Raw genomic sequence first — 23,327 nt, 5'->3', positions numbered from 1 at the left:
GAACTCATTGTCATGTTCAAGAAACCAATCTGAGATGATTCGAGCTTTATGACATGGCGCATTATCCTGCTGAAAGTAGCCATCAGATGTTGGGTACATTGTGGTCATAAAGGGATGGACATGGTCAGCAACAATACTCAGGTAGGCTGTGGCGTTGCAACGATGCTCAATTGGTACCAAGGGGCCCAAAGAGTGCCCAGAAAAAATTCCCCACACCATGACACCACCACCACCAGCCTGAACCGTTGATACAAGGCAGGATGGATCCATGCTTTCATGTTGTTTACGCCAAATTCTGACCCTACCATCCGAATATCGCAGCAGAAATCGAGACTCATCAGACCAGGCAACGTTTTTCCAATCTTCTACTGTCCAATTTCGATGAGCTTGTGCAAATTGTAGCCTCAGTTTCCTGTTCTTAGCTGAGAGGAGTGGTACCCAATGTGGTCTTCTGCTGCTGTAGCCCATCTGCCTCAAAGTTCGACGCACTGTGCGTTCAGAGATGCTCTTCTGCCTACCTTGGTTGTAACGGGTGGCAATTTGAGTCACTGTTGCCTTTCTATCAGCTCGAACCAGTCTGCCCATTCTCCTCTGACCTCTGGCATCAACATGGCATTTCCGGCCACAGAACTGCCGCTCACTGGATTTTTTTTCTTTTTCGGACCATTCTCTGTAAACCCTAGAGATGGTTGTGCGTGAAAATCCCAGTAGATCAGCAGTTTCTGAAATACTCAGACCAGCCCTTCTGGCACCAACAATCATGCCACGTTCAAAGGCACTCAAATCACCTTTCTTCCCCATACTGATGCTCGGTTTGAACTGCAGGAGATTGTCTTGACCATGTCTACATGCCTAAATGCACTGAGTTGCCGCCATGTGATTGGCTGATTAGAAATTAAGTCTTAACACACAGTTGGACAGGTGTACCTAATAAAGTGGCCAGTGAGTGTATATAGGGGATGTATGCTGAATCTCTGTGTATGCTATCCAGCATTCACCACTTTCCCTTTCAAATAATTTTTATTAAAGTTTAACAATTTAAAATGGAAGGAGAATGGGAAAGGAATCAAAAGATAGAGATCTCCATTTTACAAATAGTAAAATCATACAATTACAAACAAGAATTTATTACCATCATATACCAGACTTCAAACACAGACATAACAATTCCCTCATGACTTCAAAATAGGACACAACAATTCATCCATGACATCAAGGAAGGAGATAACAATTCCTTCATGACTTTAAAATAGGACATAACAGATCATTTATATTTGGTATTCCACACCTCCCACTTCAAATGATAGTGATTCAATGAACCTGCGTTGATAGCTATTTTTTCCTCCATTATACTATGGGTGCGTAGTGTGTTAACTATATCCAAGGAAATAGGAGCATCCGGCTTCTTCCACCACTGCGCTATAAAATTCTTCACAGTAAGGAATATGTGCGTCATCATGAATTTGATTGTCGGACTAACACCCTCTAGGTCTAGGGATAAAAGCGCCATATGGGGGGTGACATCGATAAAGGTTTTGGACAGTGAGTTGACATGCATCTTTACCTGTAACCAGAGTGTATGTAACTTGGGGCAGCTCCAATAAATATGAAATAAATTTCCATTGCAATGGCAGCCTCTCCAACACAATGGAGAAGTATCCACACTTATATGAGAGTCTTGTAGGTGTGTAGTACCACCGAGCATTCCCCACTTTCAACTTGTAAAAGCTTGCTGGAAGCGACAATTATCGTAATCCCAAAACCAAATTCTGACACTAGCCAAATTTTTATTTATAGACCTATATCCCTCATAAATACAGACGTAAAAATTTATGCAAAGATCCTGGCCAATAGACTAAATCAATTCCTCCCGAGTTTAATTTCCAATGATCAGATGGGCTTCATCAAAGGAAGACAATCCATAGATGGTAGGAGAAGACTCATTAACATAATAAAGCTTATTTCCTCGAACAAACTCAGGGCCATTGTTATCTCTCTTGATGCTGAGAAAGCGTTCGACCGCCTTAATTGGTCATATCTCGAAGCAACTCTCAAAAAATTTGGAATGGCTTCTCAGATCACGAGAGGTATTATGGCTTTGTACTCCGGCCCTAGTGCGAGGGTTTATTCCAACAATCATCTTTCCTCTACGTTTAATATAGCTAATGGGACCAGACAGGGTTGTCCATTGTCACCATTGCTTTTTGCATTAGCTATTGAACCTCTGGCCCAACTAATCAGGAACAGCACAAAGATCTCGGGAATCAAAACTTTGCACAGAGATTTTAACCCCTTCACCCCCAAGGGTGGTTTGCACGTTCATGACCGGGCCAATTTTTACATTTCTGACCACTGTACCTTTATGAGGTCATAACTCTGGAACGCTTCCATGGATCCCGGTGATTCTGACATTTTCTCGTGACATATTGTACTTCATGTTAGTGGTAAAATTTCATTCAAATAACTTGCGTTTATTTGTGAGAAAAACGGAAATTTGGCGAAAATTTTGAAAATTTCGCAATTTTCTAACTTTGAATTTTTTTGCCCTTAAATCACAGAGATACGGCACACAAAAAACTTGATAACTAACATTTCCCACATGTTTACTTTACATCAGCACAATTTTGGAACCAAAATTTTTTTTTGTTAGGAAGTTATAACGGTTAAAAGTTGACCAGCAATTTCTCATTTTTACAACACCATTTTATTTTTAGGACCACATCACATTTGAAGCCACTTTGAGGGGTCTATATGATAGAAAATACCCAAAAGTGACACCATTCTAAAAATTGCACACCTTAAGGTTCTCAAAACCACAATCAAAAAGTTTATTAACCCTTTAGGTGCGTCACAGGAATTTTTTTGAATATTTAAAAAAAAATGAACATCTAACTTTTTTTCATAAAAAAAATACTTCAGGTTCAATTTTTTTTATTTTACCAAGGGTAACAGGAGAAATTGAACTGCAAAAGTTATTGTGCAATTTGTCCTGAGTACGCAGATACCTGATATGTAGGGGGGGGGAACGACTGTTTCGGCGCATGGCAGAGCTCAGAATGGAAGGAGCGCCGTTTGACTTTTTCAATGCAAAATTGGCTGGAATTCAGATTGGACGCCATGTCACGTTTGGAGAGTCCCTGATGTACCTAAACAGTGGAAACCCCCTACAAGTGACCCCATTTTGGAAACTAGACCCCCCAAGGAACTTATCTAGATATGTGGTGAGAACTTTGAACCCACAAGGGCTTTACAGAAGTTTATAACGTACAGCGGTACAATTAAAAAAATCATATTTTTTCCACAAAAATGATCTTTTCATCCCAATTTTTATTTTCCCTAGGGTAACAGGACCCTAAAAGTTATTGTGCAATTTGTCCTGAGTACGCTGATACCCCACATGTGGGGGTAAACCACTATTTGGGCGCATGGCAGAGCTCGGAAGGGAAGCAGCGCCATTTGACGTTCTTGGCTGGAATTGAGATTGGACACCATGTCGCGTTTGGAAAACCCCTGATGTACCAAAACAGTGGAAACCCCCCACAAATGACACCATTTTGGAAACTAGACCCCCTAAGGAACTTATCTAGATGTGTGGTGAGAACTTTGAACCCCCATGGGCTTCACAGAAGTTTATAACATAAAGCCATACAATTAAAAAATCATATTTTTTCCACAAAAAATGATCTTTTCACCCTCAATTCTTATTTTTCCAAGGGTAACAGGACCCTAAAAGTTATTGTGCAATTTGTCCTCTGAGTACGCTGATACCCCACATGTGGGGGTAAACCACTATTTGGGCGCATGGCAGAGCTCGGAAGGGAAGCAGCGCCATTTGACGTTTTTGGCTGGAATTGAGATCGGACACCATGTCGCGTTTGGAAAACTCCTGATGTACCAAAACAGTGGAACCCCCCCACAAATGACACCATTTTGGAAACTAGACCCCCTAAGGAACTTATCTAGATGTGTGGTGAGCACTTTGACCCCCCCAGTGCTTCACAGAAGTTTACAACGGCCGGGCATGAAAATAAAAAATTTGTATTTTTTCCACAAACATGATCTTTTAGTCACCATTTTTTTATTTTCCCAAGGGTACCAGGAGAAATTGGACCCCAAAAGTTGTTGTCCAATTTGTCCTGAGTATGCTGATACCCCATATGTGGGAGAAAACTACTGTATGGACACACGTCGGGGCTCGGAAGGGAAGTAGTGACGTTTTGGAATGCAGACTTTGATGGAATGGTCTGCGGGTGTCATGTTGCCTTTGGAGAGCCCCTAATGTACCTAAACTATTGAAACTCCCCACAAGTGACCCCATTTTGGACACTAGACCCCCCACGGAACTTATCTAGATGTGTGGTGAGCACTTTGAACCCCCAAGTGCTTCACAGAAGTTTATAACACTCGGACGTGAAAATAAAAAAATCATTTTTTTCCACAAAAATGATATTTTTGCCCCCAATTTTTTATTTTCCTAAGGGTAACAGGAGAAATTGGACCCCAAAAATTGTTTTGCAATTTGTCCTGAGTAGGCTGATACCCTACATGTGGGGGTAAAACACTGTTTGGGCGCATGGCAGAGCTTGGAAGGGAAGGAGCACCATTTGACTTTTTCAACTCAGAATTGGCTGGAATTGAGATCAGACGCCATGTTGCATTTGGAGAGCCCCTGATGTGCCCAAACAGTGGAAACCCCCAATTCTAACTCCAACCCGAACCCCAACACGCCCCTAGCCCTAACCCTAGCCCTAACCCTACCCCAACACACCCCTAGCCCTAACCCTAATGGAAAAATGGAAATAAATACATTTTTTTTATTTTATTATTTTTCCCTAACTAAGGGGGTGATAACGGGGGGTTTGATTTACTATTTATGGTGGTTTTTATGTTTGGCGGCTGTCGCACGCTAAAAGACGCTTTTTATTGTAAAAATAGTTTTTGCATCACCACATATTGAGAGCTATAATTTTTCCGTATTTTGACCCACCGAGTCATGTGAGGTCTTATTTTTTGCGGAACGAGTTGACGTTTTTATTGGTACCATTTTCGGGCACGTGAAATTTTTGATCGCTTTTTATTCCGATTTTTGGGACGCAGAATGAACAAAAACCAGCGTTTCATGAATTTCTTTTGGGGGGGTGCGTTTACACCGTTCCGCGTGCGGTAAAATTGATAAAGCGGTTTTATTCTTCGGGTCAGTACGGTTACAGCGATACCTCATTTAGGTCGTTTTTTTGTTTTTGTCGGTTTTATGCAATGAAAACTATTTTATATAAAAAAATAATTATTTTTGCATCGCTTTATTCAGCGAGCTATAACTTTTTTATTTTTTCGCTGATGATGCTGTGTGGCGGCTCGTTTTTTGCGGGACAAGATGACGTTTTCAGCGGTACCATGGATATTTATATGCGTCTTTTTGATCGCGCGTTATTACACTTTTTGTTTGGCGGTATGATAATAAATCATTATTTTTTGCTTAGTTTTTTATTTTTATTTTTTAAGGGGTTCGCTAAAGGGGTTAATGGGACAGTTTTATAGGGCGGGTCGTTACGGACGCGGCGATACCTAATGTGTACTTTTATTGTTTTTTTTTTTATTATTATTTTCAAAAAATGGATTTATTGGGGGAATTTTTTTTTTTTTTCTAATATATTTGGCGATTTTTTTTTTAAATTATTTTTACACTTTTTTTTTTTTTTTTTACTTTATTAAATAGTCCCAGGTGGGACATCACTGTCCTGTGACAGATCGCTGATCTGTCACATCACAGATCACTGACAGATCAGCGATCTGACACAGGCACTGCAGAAGGCTTCCTCATGCCTGCGCTTTGCAGGCACTGGGAAGCCAGCTTCCTGCAGGCCCCCGAAGGCCCCTGTCGCCATCTTGGATTCGGGGGCCTGGAGGAAAGGAGTCCCCCGCAGCAGCGCTGCACATTGCGCTGCCGTGGGGGGCTCAGGGAAGCACGGAGGGAGGCCCCTCCCTGCCGATGCTTCCCTTTAACCCGTGTTTGATCGCGGTGTGCAAGGGGTTAACGTGTCGGGGGCGGTCCGTGACCGCCCCTGACACATTGTGCCGGGTGTCAGCTGTGATAATCAGCAGACACCCGGCCGCGATCAGCGGCGCTCACCACGTGGGAGCCGCTGATCGCGCCGACGTACTATCCCGTCCATGGGCATAGGGGCCCAGGTCCCATGGACGGGATAGTACGTCGGATGGCAGAAAGGGGTTAAAATAGCGTTGTATGCAGACAATATTATTCTTACCCTCACAGATCCAAGCAACTCTATCTCTGCCTTACAAACCTTAATCCAGACTTTTGCTAAAATCTCTTATTTTAAAATAAACGACTCAAAATCCAAAATACTTGGCTTTAACCTAGGATCACAAAACTCAAGATAAAAAGCGGACGGCACTGCTGTTACCGTGTGACTTCAAATGATGTGCGGCATGCAGAAGCCCAGCAGCTAGGAATCTCTGGTGCCAGACCTGGAAACAGTCAATCCTGGGTATCCATGCAAAGAGAAGAGGTCGCACTCATCGAGATTGTAGTTTCACTGATTTATTGACATATCAAGAACATGTCAAGTCGGGGAAGTGACATAAGGAGTGCAAAATAGGCTGACAACGGCCGTTTCGCGCTGCTCAAGCGCTTCAACGGGTCAAAACTAGGATCAGACCAAGAGGAAATTGAGGGCTTCTCACCTTGGGGGTGGGACACTGATGGGTTGACATATCTAGGCCTAAAATTCTTAAAAATCGTAAACTATCTAATAAAAGTAAACTTAGAGCTGCTTACTAAAAAGCTTTTTAATGAATTCTGTACATCTAGAGATGATGGGCTTTCTTGGTGGGGAATAATCATGATGGTCAAGTCGTATATTTGCCCAAAAATCCTATACCTACTTCGCTCACTGCCTTTAAAAATACCCACTTCCTCTCTCACAAACCTTCAAGCCTCATTAAACTCCTTTATATGGAATAACAGAAGACCCAGAATAACAAAAATATTCTATGCAACCATAAATCTTATGGTGGAGCTGGTTCCCCAAATATTACGGCCTATTACATTGCAAATTTAGTCAAACAAAGCTCATACTGGGGCCTCATGATACGACACCAGCTTGGCATGAACTAGAACTGTTCTTTAATAATTATAAACCTCTTCACCTACTAATTCTGAACCAACTCCTTCATAAAAAATTGCGAATTCTCATCCGATTTTTCAAGCTATTTCTGAAGCTTGGAAAAAATTTTCTGCTCCAAAAAGAGGCTCTAACAAAGAAGTCACAATAAAAAATCTGGTTCTATTAGTTATCTTTCAAGCATCTAATCAGACCATTGACCCCATTTGGTCTGAACTTGGACTAAAAAAAAGATTTATACGATGGCGTTACTTGTACACATTACAATAAACTCAAGGAAAGATTTCAATCTACTACCCCTGCTTTCTTACAATGTTATCCTCAAAGACCTAATCTATGAGTTCCTTACTATCTACCCGAGAATCTCTGAACCAGCAGTTAACCTTATTTGTAATATAGAACATAATATTTTTGGAGTTTTGTATACACGTACAAATGGTGTAACAATAGCTTTGAAGCGGTAAAGACTCAAAATATTGTCAAATGGAAAACCGAATTGCACACGACAATTGACCCTTCTGACCTTGAACAGGCATGTACCCTCTCGTATGCCTCTTCCATTTCCTTATCACTACAAGAGATACACTTCAAGCTTTTAACGAGATGGTATTATACCCCCCCGTTAGACTTCATAGAATCAACCCTGACAATTCTCCGCTCTGTTGGAGGGGTTGTGGAAGGCCAGGAAATATCTTGCATATATTTTGGCAATGTCCCAAAATTGTTACATTTTGGAGAAAGGTTTCTAACCTCATCGATTTTATCCTAGGAACACGACTTATTTTGTCTCCTCGTCTGGCTCTTCTTTCTCTGGACGCAGACAAAATTGATACTTCAAACAGGCTATTGATTATGCACATTTTACTAGTCTCCAAACATAGTATTGCCTTTCTTTGGAAAAAAAAACACAAACCCCCACAAATTACTGAAATTATAGACAAACTTAGCCTTCATCATTCTTTTGAATTGAAATTTGCAAATGTACATGATCAATTTGCTAAATATTATAGGAAATGGCCTAGATGGCTGGAGTTCTCTTATGTATTCACCCAGAGTGCACCTGCCTAAGGCCCCTTGTGTTTGGAACATATATATTAATATATTATATGCTTGAATACCTACCTTTGTAATAATTCACTGCATAATATGCTTCTGCATTAACTTGGTTCATTTTATGTCTTTATATTTGGACTTTATTGTCCTTCCTTTTTCGTTCTTTCCCTTTACATTTATTGAAACTCAAATAAAACATTTGGAAAACAACTTGTAAAAGCTCACAGGGAGTAACTTATCGCAAGAAAGACCGAAGCTGCATCGCGTACAATACACTGACACAATGTAGTGTTAGTGGACACAGAGCCTAGATCACTGATCTATCACTGCTGAATCGAAATAGGCTTGGGAGCAAAGCTTGTGCATTATGTTGTCTTCACCTTCTGCTAAGCTAGTGACATTTTGGAAGATGTAGCCTCCATTAAAGGAACCATTCCAGAAAGTAAGAAGTAATCAACATGGCAAGTAAAAATGGCACCTCAGCTAAAATATGTATTCACAAGTCTTGCACAAAAATCTGTTGTTTTAATGGCCTATACTGGTTTCTACAGTGGTCCCTCAAAATACCATAATTTCTTCCAGGATGACCATGTATGTTGAAAATATTGAGGCAGGCTTATGAAAACTTGTCTAAAAAATAAATTCTGTTGCACATAGCAACCAGTCACAAAATGGCTTTAATTTTATCTAAAGCAGTTTAATGGGAATCTGTCGCCCCCTGTGACGCTAAGCTACTGTATTTCTATGGGCATACAGGTAATAGAATGGTTAAACTAGTCTTGCGCCTATATGCCTCATAGCTGCGGTTTAGATGTTGAGAAATGCACTTTTAATCTTTTATGTTAAGCATAATGAAGGCTGCCATTAAAAGGGCAAATAAGGTACCCATAAGAGAACGGCGCTGCAACTGCACGTCACAGGTCATTGTGACGTGCATGGGAAGGGGGTGCTATTGTAATGAAGACAGAGGGCAGGGATTTTTTCCAGGCATTACATGCCCCATAGCCTAGAATAAATCATAACATTAGAGTGCAGCTGAGGCATACCTGTAAGACTGGTTTAACCATTCTATTATCTGTATGCCCATAGTAATAGCTCAAATGCGTCACAGGAGGTGACAGATTCACATTCAGAATTGCAAGTCAGCTCTGGTAGCAATAGGCAATAAATATGGTTTATTCTTTTAACCAATTTTAGGAACGTTTTAGGAAATGGCTTCATGTCTCTGGAGACTACTACCTTGCAAGTAAAATCACTTTTCCATGTGCACTGATGCAAATGAGCCAACTGTAGTTATACATTAGCAGCCTATGTCCGTGTGGAACACTTCTGTGTTTAAGTGAATACTTCATAATACAGAGCTCAGGAGTTGTAAAAGAAACTGGACAAGGATAGCCAAATTGTATAAAAGAATTGCAGATACTGTGGGTGAAAATCTGCTGATCATATGGATGATTTTTTCTGGAAACCAGGGCTGTGGAGTCGGAGTCGGTGCTCATTTTGGTGGAGTCGGTATAAAATGGACCGACTCCTAAAATATATAATAAATTGGGTACAGTAATTCAATGCAGGATGTGCTGAATATTTTTTTATAGGAATCTGGGAAAGTTATGAAATGTCCTATAAATGGGTTATATTCCTGATCTAAGGCTACATTCACACACAGCGTTTTTCCTGCGTTTTTTGAGGATACGTTTTTTCAGCTGCAAAAGCCGATCAGCTTTTTAAAAATCTGCATCACCTGAAAGGTTTTTGAGCTCATGGATAATGTTTTCAATAGCAAAAGCAGATTAGAAATCTGCTCTATCCATTTATTTATATCTGTCTATCCATATCTTATCTGTACCAAAAAGAATGAAAACCGGGTAGTACACAGTCTAACACTCCTTTTTTTTTTTTTTTTTAGCACCTCATAGCTGCCCAAAAGGACGCCCAGGACAGGCATTGCTCATCTTCAGTAACACATCAACATCAATTGATAGTTGGAATAAATAGACTGCATTCATCACCACCACATCTTCTTAAGGTGCAGGCTTTATTTTCAAGTGTAGGGGTGTGCAGTATGAGGTTCTGCAGAAGCTGAGGTGTGCAGTATGAGGTTCTGTGGAACAGTATGAGGTTCTGCCCCCATCAGGTTTGATCCTGGCTACGCCCATGGTGTGAATGTAGCCTGAGGATCTAGGCTTTGTCTTAGCTGAGATAAGTCATAGTGTTATATATATATATACACAGTACAGACCAAAAGTTTGGACACACCTCATTCAAAGAGTTTTCTTTATTTTCATTACTATGAAAATTGTAGATTCACTCTGAAGTCATCAAAACTATGAATTAACACATGTGGAATTATATAATTAGCAAAAAAGTGTGAAACAACTGAAAATACTGTGTCTTATATTCTAGGTTCTTCAAAGTAGCCACCTTTTGCTTGATTACTGCTTTGCACACTCTTGGCATTCTCTTGATGAGCTTCAAGAGGTAGTCACCGGAAATGGTTTTCACTTCACAGGTGTGCCCTGTCAGGTTTAATAAGTGGGATTTCTTGCCTTATAAATGGGGTTGGGACCATCAGTTGTGTTGTGCAGAAGTCTGGTGGATACACAGCTGATAGTCCTACTGAATAGACTGTTAGAATTTGTATTATGGCAAGAAAAAAGCAGCTAAGAAAAATGAGTGGCCATCATTACTTTAAGAAATGAAGGTCAGTCAGTCCGAAAAATTGGGAAAACTTTGAAAGTGTCCCGAAGTGCAGTGGCAAAAACCATCAAGCGCTACAAAGAAACTGGCTCACATGAGGACCGCCCCAGGGAAGGACCAAGAGTCACGTCTGCTGCGGAGGATAAGTTCATCCGAGTCACCAGCCTCAGAAATCCCAGGTTAACAGCAGCTCAGATTAGAGACCAGGTCAATGCCACACAGAGATCTAGCAGCAGACACATCTCTACAACAACTGTTAAGGGGAGACTTTGTGCAGCAGGCCTTCATGGTAAAATAGCTGCTAGGAAACCACTGCTAAGAACAGGCAACAAGCAGAAGAGACTTGTTTGGGCTAAAGAACACAAGGAATGGACATTAGACCAGTGGAAATCTGTGCTTTGGTCTGAGTCCAAATTTGAGATCTTTGGTTCCAACCACCGTGTCTTTGTGCGACGCAGAAAAGGTGAACGGATGGACTCTACATGCCTGGTTCCCACCGTGAAGCACGGAGGAGGAGGTGTGATGGTGTGGGGGTGCTTTGCTGGTGACACTGTTGGGGATTTATTCAAAATTGAAGGCATACTGAACCAGCATGGCTACCACAGCATCTTGCAGCGGCATGCTATTCCATCCGGTTTGCGTTTAGTTGGACCATCATTTATTTTTCAACAGGACAATGACCCCAAACACACCTCCAGGCTGTGTAAGGGCTATTTGACCAAGAAGGAGAATGATGGGGTGCTACTCCAGATGACCTGGCCTCCACAGTCACCAGACCTGAACCCTATCGAAATGGTTTGGGGTGAGCTGGACCGCAGAGTGAAGGCAAAAGGGCCAACAAGTGCAAAGCATCTCTGGGAACTCCTTCAAGACTGTTGGAAGACCATTTCCGGTGATTACCTCTTGAAGCTCATCAAGAGTGTGCAAAGCAGTAATCAAAGCAAAAGGTGGCTTCTTTGTAGAACCTAGAATATAAGACATATTTTCAGTTGTTTCACACTTTTTTATTAATTATATAATTCCACATGTGCTAATTCATAATTTTGATGCCTTCAGAATGAATCTACAATTTTCATAGTCATGAAATAAAAGAAAGCTGTTTGAATGAGGTGTGTCCAAACTTTTGGTCTGTACTGTATATATGTAATCGATATTACATAGTGTATTACATATTTACTATTTATTACAGTTTTTTGTGTTCTAAGTTGTATTCCAATAAATATATATTCTGTTCTATCTAAATATCTTGATTATTGGATCATAAAAATGATTAAATGTCTGATGTTCACATTGTACTACAATACATTTTTCACCTAAATATAAGCAATATGTGTGGGAGTCGGAGTCGCAGGTTTGGCTTACCGACTCCACAGCCCTGCTGGAAACTGGTCATTTACCAGGCACCACTAAAGAATGTTTCGTCAGTCCTCATTTGTCTCTACTCGGGTCATTCCCATTAGTTGGGTCACATCACCCATTCAAAATGAGATTCAAGGTAAAATCTTTTTCATTAGCCTTTATGTAACCTAGACCGAGATCCTTCCTATGGTGATGTAGCTAATGACAACTTTTTGGACTCTTCCTCCCAATAGCTGCTTATAGTTGAGCTCAAAATCCATATAGACTGATCACCGACCCAAAGAAAGATAAAAAATATATACTGTACCGTGCAACAGTTTTAAAAACAAAAGCCTACAACAGCACTTTGTATACGCGAAGATGTTGCAAACATTGGGTCAATTCATCAAAACGTTAGACTACTGAAAACTGGCTTAAGACTTTTAGCTTCCTTTTGCCAGTTTAGGTTATCCTAAATGGGCAGAGGAAGGCGTGTCCACACCTGCCAATCAAATTCATTGAAAAATGCTTGTGACTTGTACACGGGAAACATTACTCCAGACTCTACACGTCACTTAGAAGAGGCGCCAATTCATGTAAGCCAACCGATAGTATTGTAAAGGGCAAAAATATTCTTTAGAGCAGTAATCGGGGCTGTGGAGTCTGTAAGCCCATACCTCAGGCTCCTCAATTTCTCGGACTCCCGACTTCCTCATAGATGGTCCATGTATAAGTGATACATTTACTGTAGTATAATAGTAACATCAGGCTTTTACTCACCAATATGATACAATAATTAAGTTAGATAAACCAAATATATTTATTGCAATACAACTATAGAACACAAACTCTCATAAATTGTAAATGTGCAATATACTATGCAGTAAGTGGGGAAAAGTTTTCTACAAAAACATTGAATAACATTTGTGCAGTGTATGAATTTGTTCTGAGACGTAGTATCGCCTCACTTCATGGTATAAAGGAATTTCCTCTTGCACAGTCAGTTTTGGAGAGCAAGTGAAACATTTTGCTGAAATATGGTCAGTCTATTTGCTATGGGAGTGGAATCTTTTTCCCTGCAGCAACTGCTCCAAGTTGTACAAATACTTTTCAAAATTAAACTTATCTGATGAGGCTGCAGATATGGTAGCAGTAGCACTGGCATGAACCAATTCCTCTTGGTCTTGCCAGACCTGTAGCCCAATAGCTCATCCTAACTGCTACTTCAGTCAGAGCTTGTTTTCCTTTAGTAAGCTGTTGATCATCCAGCAATATACGATGACTCAGGTCCACATAAACAGCTGCCAGAAGTATTTTATTTTCTAATAGCAGTGTATCTGTTTCATTGAAGCAGCAATGCCATCTGCAATTAAACCTCCTCTTTGGGACAAGCAAAACAGCAAGTTCTTCCACTCCTTTATGAAAATGTCAGGAGTTAAATCTTCAGCTTCTAATTTTTTGGTCATTATAAATAGGTTATAAAGCAATTCCTTCAATTCAGCTGTCTGTGTCGATTGACCTTCACTTATTGTTACCAGTTGGTTGGCCATGCCTACAAAGAAGGGTTTCAGCTCAAGCAATTGCTCTATCATTAAATAAGTGCTGCCTCACCGAGTTGATTGATCCACAAATGTCCCTTTTCCAGTACGTCTCTTCAAGATGGAATCAATTTTAAGGGTTCCGGCAGTAATAACCAATTTCCTTACTATGTCTGAGTTCTAGCATGTCCCTCTTGCAGACTATCCCTTATTACAAGCTGCAGTATGTGCACAACACTGTGCATGTGATTAATATGAGAAAGCTTGGAAGCAGCTTCAACAAGATCTAATTGTAAATCTTTCAAAATTGTGGGTGTTATTTCCCAGATAGATCTTGATCAGAGGTTTTTTTTTTGTTTTGTTTTTTTTTTGAGGGGGGGGGGCATTGGTTCAATTCCATGAATCCTTGTTCTTGTTTATGCTGAAGACTACAACCCCTGGCAAAAATTATGGCCTCGACGGCCTTGGAGGATGTTCATTCAGCTGTTTAATTTTGTAGAAAAAAGCAGATCACAGACAAAAGCAGACCACAGACAAGGCACAAAACTAAAGTCAATTCAAATGGCAGCTTTCAGAAACACTAAAAGAAATCAAGAGCAAAAAATGTGGTAATCAGTAATGGTTACTTTTTTAAACCAAGCATATGGGGAAAATTATGGAATCACTCAATTCTGAGGAAAAAAATTATGGAATCACCCTGTAAATTTTCATTCCCAAAACTAACACCTGCATCAAATTAGATCTGCTCGTTCGTCTGCATCTAAAAAGGAGTGAGCACACCTTGGAGAGCTGTTGCACCAAGTAGACTGACATGAATCATGGCTCCAACACGAGAGATGTCAATTGAAACAAAGGAGAGGATTATCAAACTCTTAAAAGAGGGTAAATCATTACGCAATGTTGCAAAAGATGGTTGTTCAGTCAGCTGTCTAAAAGCTGAACCAAATACAAACATGGGAAGGTTGTTAAAGGCAAACATACTGGTAGACCAAGGAAGACATCAAAGTGTCAAGACCGGAAACTTAAAGCCATATGTCTCCAAAACAGGAAATGCACAACAAAACAATTGAACGAATGGGAGGAAACTGGAGTCAAAGTCTGTGACCGAACTGTAAGAAACCGCCTAAAGGAAATGGGATTTGCATACAGAAAAGCTAAACGAAAGCCATCATTAACACCTAAACAGAAAAAAACAAGGTTACAATGGGCTAAGGAAAAGCAATCATGGACTGTGGATGACTGGATTAAAGTCATATTCAGTGATGAATCGCGATTCTGCATTGGCCTAGGTGTTGATGCTGGAACTTTTGTTTGGTGCCGTTCCAATGAAATTTATAACCATGACTGCTTGAAGAGAACATGCAAATTTCCACTTTCATTGATGATATGGGGCTGCATGTCAGGTAAAGGCACTGGGGAGATGGCTGTCATTACAAGTTTATGTTGATATTTTGGACACTTTTCTTATCCCATCAATTGAAAGGATGTTTGGGGATGATTAAATCATGTTTCAAGATGATAATGCCATAGAGCAAAAACTGTGCAAACATTCCTTGAAAAAAGACACAGGTCAATGTAATGGCCTGCAAATAGTCCGGATCTCAATCCAATTGACAATCTTTGGTGGAAGTTGAAGAAAATGGTCCATGACAAGGCTCCAACCTGCAAAGCTGATCTGGCAACAGCAATCAGAGAAAGTTGGAGCCAGATTAATGAAGAGTACTGTTTGACACTCATTAAGTCCATGCCTCAGCGACTGCAAGCTGTTATAAAAGCCAGAGGTGGTGCAACAAAATACTACTGTAGTGATGTGTTGAAGTGTTTTTGTTGGTTTGTTTTTCATGATTCCATAATTTTTTCCCTCAGAATTGAGTGATTCCATAATTTTTCCCCTATGCTTGGTTTAAAAATGTAACCATTACTGCCTACCACATTTTTTGTTCTTGATTTCTTTTAGTGTTTCTTAAAGCCAGAAAGTTGCCATTTGAATTGACTTTAGTTTTGTGCCATGTCTGTGATCTGCTTTTTTTTATACAAAATTAAACAACTGAATGAACATCCTCCAAGGCCGATGATTCCATAATTTTTGCCAGTGGTTGTAGATGGAGGCCAGATGCTATCGCATCGGGTGGGTGGTAATGTCACGATGGGGGCAGGCTTTGCAGCGTTGAGAACCCCCCCCCCCCCCCATGTGCTCACCCACCTATCTCTTTCCCCATGTGCTGACTTCTCCCGTCTGTACTGTCGTCTTTGACGTGTCTACCCCATGTGCTATCCCCCTTATCTGCTGTCTCTCTCCTTCCTGTGCTGTGTTCTCCCCTCATGTGCTTTCCTGTTTGAGCTGTCTCCCCACTATGCTCTCTCTCTCACCCCTGTGTCTGACCGTGTACAGAACATACCGCAGCTCCTGGGCAGGGGAGGAAGCAAAAGACAGTACTGACATTACAGCAGGAGATCGCAGAGGATACATTTTGTGAGGTAAAATATTGATTAAAAACAGTGAAATATTTTACCTCACAAAATGAATCCTCTGTTATACCCTGATGTAATGTCAGTATTGTCTTTTGCTTCCTCCTCTGCCCAGGAGATGTGGTATGCTCTGTACACGGTCAGACAGACAATTTTTGAAATGAACTTTTGTTCCTGGGAAAACCCCTTTAATGTGACAGGCTTCCTCTGCCTGTAGACACGTCGCGCATCTGCCGCCGGGATCAGTCGAATGATTCACTGCGCCTGTGTGGAATTCGCACAGGTGCAGTGCGACGGTGTATCGCGCAAGAGGCTGCGTGAGTGAGTGTTGCATACGGCGTATTGAGTGTGTGTGTGGTGCGACGGTGTTCCTCTGGTGGTACCGCGCAATAGGTTGGTACCAGCAGCAGTTTCCATATTGAGACACCCATCACTTGGTTATCCCAATATGGTGGTCGGTGAACTTCCTCCGCTTGGAATTCTGGGATACGGTGACATCTGGACAGAACAGGAAATGAAATCATTACAAGGCAATTATATAAATAGTTCTTAATGACATTGGCAGTATGTTTGGGATAATTGTCCTACTGCTTAATCAATGTAGCTCCAGTCAGACCCCTCCCTGATGGTATATCTATATTACTCATTATTGAGGACACCATTAATCTTGACCTAATTGCCAACTCAAATTGAAGTGTAGCCCTGTGACTTGAAACTATTAACACTACTTTTTCTGAAAGCATTCTTACTTTGCAGCCTTTTCCCCCCACACTTGCCTAAAACTTGTACAGGACTGTTATATACACAAATTTTAGTTTTCACAAAGTTTGTTGCTTTAGTGGTTAATGTTTTTTATATCTTTTAGAGGTTTTATATGGTTACTAAAGTACAATTATACACATTTCATACGGTTTTACACTTGATAAATAATCATTTTTCAAACTCAATATTTACAGTGTTGACCCTTATTTTGGATATCGGCTTCTGTTATATTCCGACTGGTGACAACCCATTCTCGCCTAATCATGGCTCATAATTTATCACAGTTTCGGACTGTGTTTATACACCGGCTTTTTAAGGCTTGAACACAGGTTCTAAGTGGGGAATTTCCTGGGAATTGAACCTAAAATGTGAGTATTTTGGATTCATGTAAAAAACCATTGTTCATCACAAAATTGCTCTTGGAGGATGTTTAGATACCATTCCTCATGGAGATGAAAAGCAACCTTTACATGAATGGGGTCTCAAGATGCTTTACTGTTGGCATAACACAGTACTCATGGTAGCACTCACCTTTTCTTCTCCGGATAATTATTTCAGATTTTCATCAAAGAAAATAACTTTAGCACAGTCCTCAGCACCCCAATTCCTGTTCTTTGTGTAGAATGTCAATCTGTCCTTCATGTTTCTTGGAGAGAAGTGGCTTATTTGATTTTCCTCTTGACACCAGGTCAACCTCAAAGTCTTCGCCTCACTGTGCACGTAGAAGCTCCAACACTTGCCTGCTGCCATTCCTGAGCAAGCTTTGCACTGGTGTTGAATTGATCCTGTAGCGGAATCCTCTTTAGGCTCTTTCTTGGGTGCCGTGAAGCCTCCTTCACAGCAAGTAAACCTAGTTTTGAAATTCTTGATCTGAGAAATGCTTCTTAAAGAGGTAACCATGGTTAACAGAAGATTGTGATTTCAAGCACCTGTACCCTTTGAAAGCAAGCAGTTTGGTCTTGTGATTCAATTAGCATAACAGCACTATATCAGCTTCCTTGTTTAAAGGTACTGTCACACTTAGCGATGCACCAGCGATCCCGACCAGCGATATGACGCGGTCAGGATCGCTGGTGCATCGCTAAGTTGTCGCTAGTGAGCTGCCAAAAAAACAGGCAGATCTCACCAGCGACATCGCTGGGGACGGGGGTCGCTACTTACCTGTCACACTAGGCGATCCTGACGTCCTCCCGCCCGGCTCCACACTCGTCTCTCCACAGGAAGCTAACGTCGAGAAATGGTCCAGGACGTTCTCGCGCGATCAGCGATAACCAGTGGGGGAGTGGGTCGTAGGTATCACAGCGATATCGCTAGCAATATCGCTATAACGTCACAAGTTATAGCGATATTGCTAGCGATATCGCCTAGTGTGACAGGCCCTTAACTCTGTCCTGATTGAACAAGATCGCTTAAATGATGTAAGCAGGACATTTTTTGACAGGGCTGAAATTCAGTACAAATGTGTTTTTTTTTTTCTGTTTGTTTTTTCCCGTGAATATTCATGTTTACGTGTTCTGACTTTCTAGTGAAGACAAAATAAAGATTGGAATTTTATTATGTCAACAGCTTTCTTCACACTACCATTTAATTGCATGAGCTAGTGATTCCGCTGTTTGATCTGTATCGAATACGAAATGCAGAATCCATCTATTCATTTGCAATTGTCAATTTCCTCCATCTTTTGAAACACAATAATGTCCTCCTGGTGCCTCCATGCAATAGTATTCTACTCTTGTGCCTCTTTACAGTGTTTGAATGTTTGCTCCAATAAAAAGAGCTCAACCACTGTATCAACTGTATCTTGGCATACAGATACCACTGAAAGCAGTATTTACCTAATGTTCTGGCAGGCACCCTTCCAATCCAAGTCAGTGCAGTTGTGACTGCAGTGGTTATGTCACTACCTTCCTCATAATGCAAGCATTGTCTGATGAAATTAAAGGCAGAAACCAAGTGAAGTTACTGCTGTTGATATTTCTGCATTTCATGAAGTTTACCATGTACAGTGGGGCAAAAAAGTATTTAGTCAGTCAGCAATAGTGCAAGTTCCACCACTTAAAAAGATGAGAGGCGTCGGTAATTTACATCATAGGTAGACCTCAACTATGGGAGACAAACTGAGAAAAAAAAATCCAGAAAATCACATTGTCTGTTTTTTTTTCATTTTATTTGCATATTATGGTGGAAAATAAGTATTTGGTCAGAAACAAGCAATCAAGATTTCTGGCTCTCACAGACCTGTAACTTCTTCTTTAAGAGTCTCCTCTTTCCTCCACTCATTACCTGTAGTAATGGCACCTGTTTAAACTTGTTATCAGTATAAAAAGACACCTGTGCACACCCTCAAACAGTCTGACTCCAAACTCCACTATGGTGAAGACCAAAGAGCTGTCAAAGGACACCAGAAACAAAATTGTAGCCCTGCACCAGGCTGGGAAGACTGAATCTGCAATAGCCAACCAGCTTGGAGTGAAGAAATCAGCTGTGGGAGCAATAATTAGAAAATGGAAGACATACAAGACCACTGATAATCTCCCTCGATCTGGTGCTCCACGCAAAATCCCACCCCGTGGGGTCAGAATGATCACAAGAACGGTGAGCAAAAATCCCAGAACCACGCGGGGGGACCTAGTGAATGAACTGCAGAGAGCTGGGACCAATGTAACAAGGCCTACCATAAGTAACACACTACGGCACCATGGACTCAGATCCTGCAGTTCCAGACGTGTCCCACTGCTTAAGCCTGTACATGTCCGGGCCCGTCTGAAGTTTGCTAGAGAGCATTTGGATGATCCAGAGGAGTTTTGTGAGAATGTCCTATGGTCTGATGAAACCAAACTGGAACTGTTTGGTAGAAACACAACTTGTCGTGTTTGGAGGAAAAAGAATACTGAGTTGCATCCATCAAACACCATACCTACTGTAAAGCATGGTGGTGGAAACATCATGCTTTGGGGCTGTTTCTCTGCAAAGGGGCCAGGACGACTGATCCGGGTACATGAAAGAATGAATGGGGCCATGTATCGTGAGATTTTGAGTGCAAACCTCCTTCCATCAGCAAGGGCATTGAAGATGAAACGTGACTGGGTCTTTCAACATGACAATGATCCAAAGCTCACCGCCAGGGCAACGAAGGAGTGGCTTCGTAAGAAGCATTTCAAGGTCCTGGAGTGGCCTAGCCAGTCTCCAGATCTCAACCCTATAGAAAACCTTTGGAGGGAGTTGAAAGTCCGTGTTGCCAAGCGAAAAGCCAAAAACATCACTGCTCTAGAGGAGATCTGCATGGAAGAATGGGCCAACATACCAACAACAGTGTGTGGCAACCTTGTGAAGACTTACAGAAAACGTTTGACCTCTGTCATTGCCAACAAAGGATATATCACAAAGTATTGAGATGAAATTTTGTTTCTGACCAAATACTTATTTTCCACCATAATATGCAAATAAAATGAAAAAAAAAAAAAACAGACAATGTGATTTTCTGGATTTTTTTTTTCTCAGTTTGTCTCCCATAGTTGAGGTCTACCTATGATGTAAATTACAGACTCCTCTCATCTTTTTAAGTGGTGGAACTTGCACTATTGCTGACTGACTAAATACTTTTTTGCCCCACTGTATATGAAATTGTCTAGTCTCAAGATTGTAGGTCAGAAAACCATTTAAAGAGACTTGCTAGGATTTTGCTACCTGATAGTAGCATAATGTATAAACAGTTTGTGATTCCAGCACTGGATGACTTGTTGGGCTCCTTTCTGTGGTTTTGGTAAGTGTTTTATCAGCAGATTTACTGAGGACTAGTAAACCTGCAGCACTATATTCCTTGATATTTGAGCACTGGCTATCCTGCCTGTGTTACCAATTGGCCGCTCTGTCGTACAGTGTGCACCGAAAGCTGACCATCAGTGGTGTAAGTGGGATAATAGTATGGCTTTTAGAGAGCTGGTAGATCTGCAGGACATCAACTGTTTTATCAAAATTACAACAATTGGCTCTGTAGGTAAACCCAGAGCTGGAATTTACAAGGTCTTCCATAATTTGTCTCCTCCACACGGCTATAAACTAATTTCCAGATACTTCCCCACATGTACTGTCCAGTCCTCACAAGATCTCCTCTCCTCCACTGTTGTACCTTCCTCACCCGATTGTCTCCAAGACGTCTCCCCAAGTATCCCCCCCCCCCCCCCCCCCACTATTCTCTGGAATTTGGTAACTCTGCACGTCCAATTGTCTACCACATTTGGAATGTTTAGATGCAACCTGAAAATGCACCTCTTCAGGAAAACCTAACCCTGCGGTCCTCACTCATTATCTCCTTCCTCATTACCTTGCAGATTGTGTTAGCACATGCAGAGCATGGACCTCTCCCCTTCTTAAGTCTATTACTGTTAGTTTTTTCATTGTAACTTGTATGTATTTTGCATGTAAAACCTTTTATGCATCTGCAGCACCATGGAATCAATGTTGCCTTAAAAAAATTAGGTTGGTGTCAGGGTTCTTTTGCCTTATATTATGCTGCTTGCATGAGGCAGAAAACACCTGGTAACCGTTCGTTTTAGAACTGAGGTGCACGACGCTCTCTGATCCATGGGATGCAAATGGGGTATTACTATGTGAGACAATTATGGCCTATTGAAAGTGTAATGCCATAAATGTCTAATCGGTGGTTTTATTTTCTGGATAATTTAGGCTGTGATCTTTTCCAGCTTGGAGGACGTCAGGGATGCATGTGAGTGTTGTGCTAAGTGCCTAGCATTTCACAATTCCCATAAACCGTAGTGGTGAGCGCTGCATGCATAGATGGCTGCCTTATTCATGTACTCCTTTTTGGAGTGTTAAGTGGCTTTAGTCTCCTGTCATATGGAGATCCAGTGATGCCTACACAGTGCTCCACTATTACTCAGACTGCCCCTAAGCAGTGTTCCATTCTTTTCCTGTTGTGTGCCGCTGCTCACATGTAATTTCACACTCAGACAAGCATGTCTGTGCCCAGATTTTTGGAGTTCGATCATGAAATCACACTTCTAATTTAAAGGAATTTGCAAGATGATGAACAAGTATTAAGACCTTGTTTCAGAATTATCTGGTAGTGTAAATAGGTTACCGGTCACCCCATGAGCGAGCAAAACACTTGTTAATCTGGTGAAATGATCTTTTGTGAAGTGCAAAAGCTCCTCATTCTCATCAGTGCATCATCCTGTGTATGGTGGACCTGCATTGTCGAGAACAATGGCAGCCTATGTCCACTGATCAATTCACTATAGATCACTGTGCATTGTTTACTCAAATGTGTTTGTGATAACCGACATTTAATGAACCACCATCAGTAAAGATAGACTGATCAGTGGTTGTTTTGTGCTGCCAGTCAGTCCATGTAAATGGACCCTTCGCTTTATAAATATAGAATAATAAGGTAAGAAGATAAATAGCAATGTCCTCTTGACAAGCTTTGCTTAAGCCCCCCGTCACACATGGCGATCTTGCTAGCGAGATCGCTGCTGAGTCACAAGTTTTGTGACGCAACAGCGATCTCACCAGCAAGATCGCCATGTGTGTGACTGCTATCAGCGAGCGGCCCCCCTGCCGGTTATCGCTGATCGTTCCTGAAAGGTCAGGACTTTTTTGGGACATTGGTCTCCCGCGGGCCAGCACGCATCGCTGCGTGTGACAGGCGGGAGAGCAACGACCAGCTTAGAAACCCGATGTGTACCTTAGTTACCAGCACCCTGCATCAGCGCGCTGGTAACTAACGTACACAGCGACGCGCCCGCTCGGCGTCGCTGGTGCTGATCACTGGTGAAGCTGCCTGTTTGACAGCTCACCAGCGATCATGTAGCGACTCACCAGCGATCCTGACAAGTTGATATCGTTGTTGGGATTGCTGGTGAGTCGCTATGTGTGACGGGGTCTTTAGCGTATATGCACACGTAGTGGAAGGTGCTGCGGATTTTTCTGCATGGATTTGGGAAAATCCACAGGTCAAAATACCTGCGGTTTATCTGCAGATTTTCTGCAGTTTAGCCTGCGGTTTGACACCTGTCATTGATCAGGTGCTAAACCGCTGCAGAATCTGCACAAAGAATTGACATGCTGCGGTTTTGAAACCGCAGCAAATCCGCACGGAAAATTCCGCACGGAAAATTCTGCACTGTTTTTTATTTTCCATTGCTTACAATGGTACCGTACAATGCAGCAGAATCTGCAGTTGACCCGCATGGCCAAAAACGCTGCGGGTCCGCAGCAGAATCCGAAACGTGTGCACACAGTCTTACTTAGGCCTTCAGTTAGCAACTCAGTGTAACATGACCCTGCAGTGGTTATGCCAGTA

At 41.5% G+C, this 23,327-nt stretch overlaps 1 protein-coding gene and 1 long non-coding RNA gene across 2 annotated transcripts in view; both read left to right on the top strand.

The window, feature by feature from the left end:
• Positions 1-23,327, top strand: part of AMD1 (adenosylmethionine decarboxylase 1) — a 48,892-nt gene that overhangs the window by 11,014 nt on the left and 14,551 nt on the right. The gene's annotated exons all lie outside the window — the stretch shown is intronic.
• Positions 10,113-18,031, top strand: LOC141089535 (uncharacterized). Its single transcript, XR_012232317.1, has 3 exons — positions 10,113-10,224; positions 17,197-17,370; positions 17,691-18,031. It is a non-coding gene; the product is annotated as an uncharacterized lncRNA (long non-coding RNA).

This window comes from Dendrobates tinctorius, unplaced genomic scaffold, assembly GCF_039654945.1.
Source record: "Dendrobates tinctorius isolate UK_male_01 unplaced genomic scaffold, ASM3965494v1 ptg000046l, whole genome shotgun sequence".
In the NCBI taxonomy this organism is placed as follows: Eukaryota; Metazoa; Chordata; class Amphibia; order Anura; family Dendrobatidae; genus Dendrobates; species Dendrobates tinctorius.
Note: the sequence above shows the minus strand (reverse complement) of the source record. Positions and strands in the feature narration are given on the sequence as shown.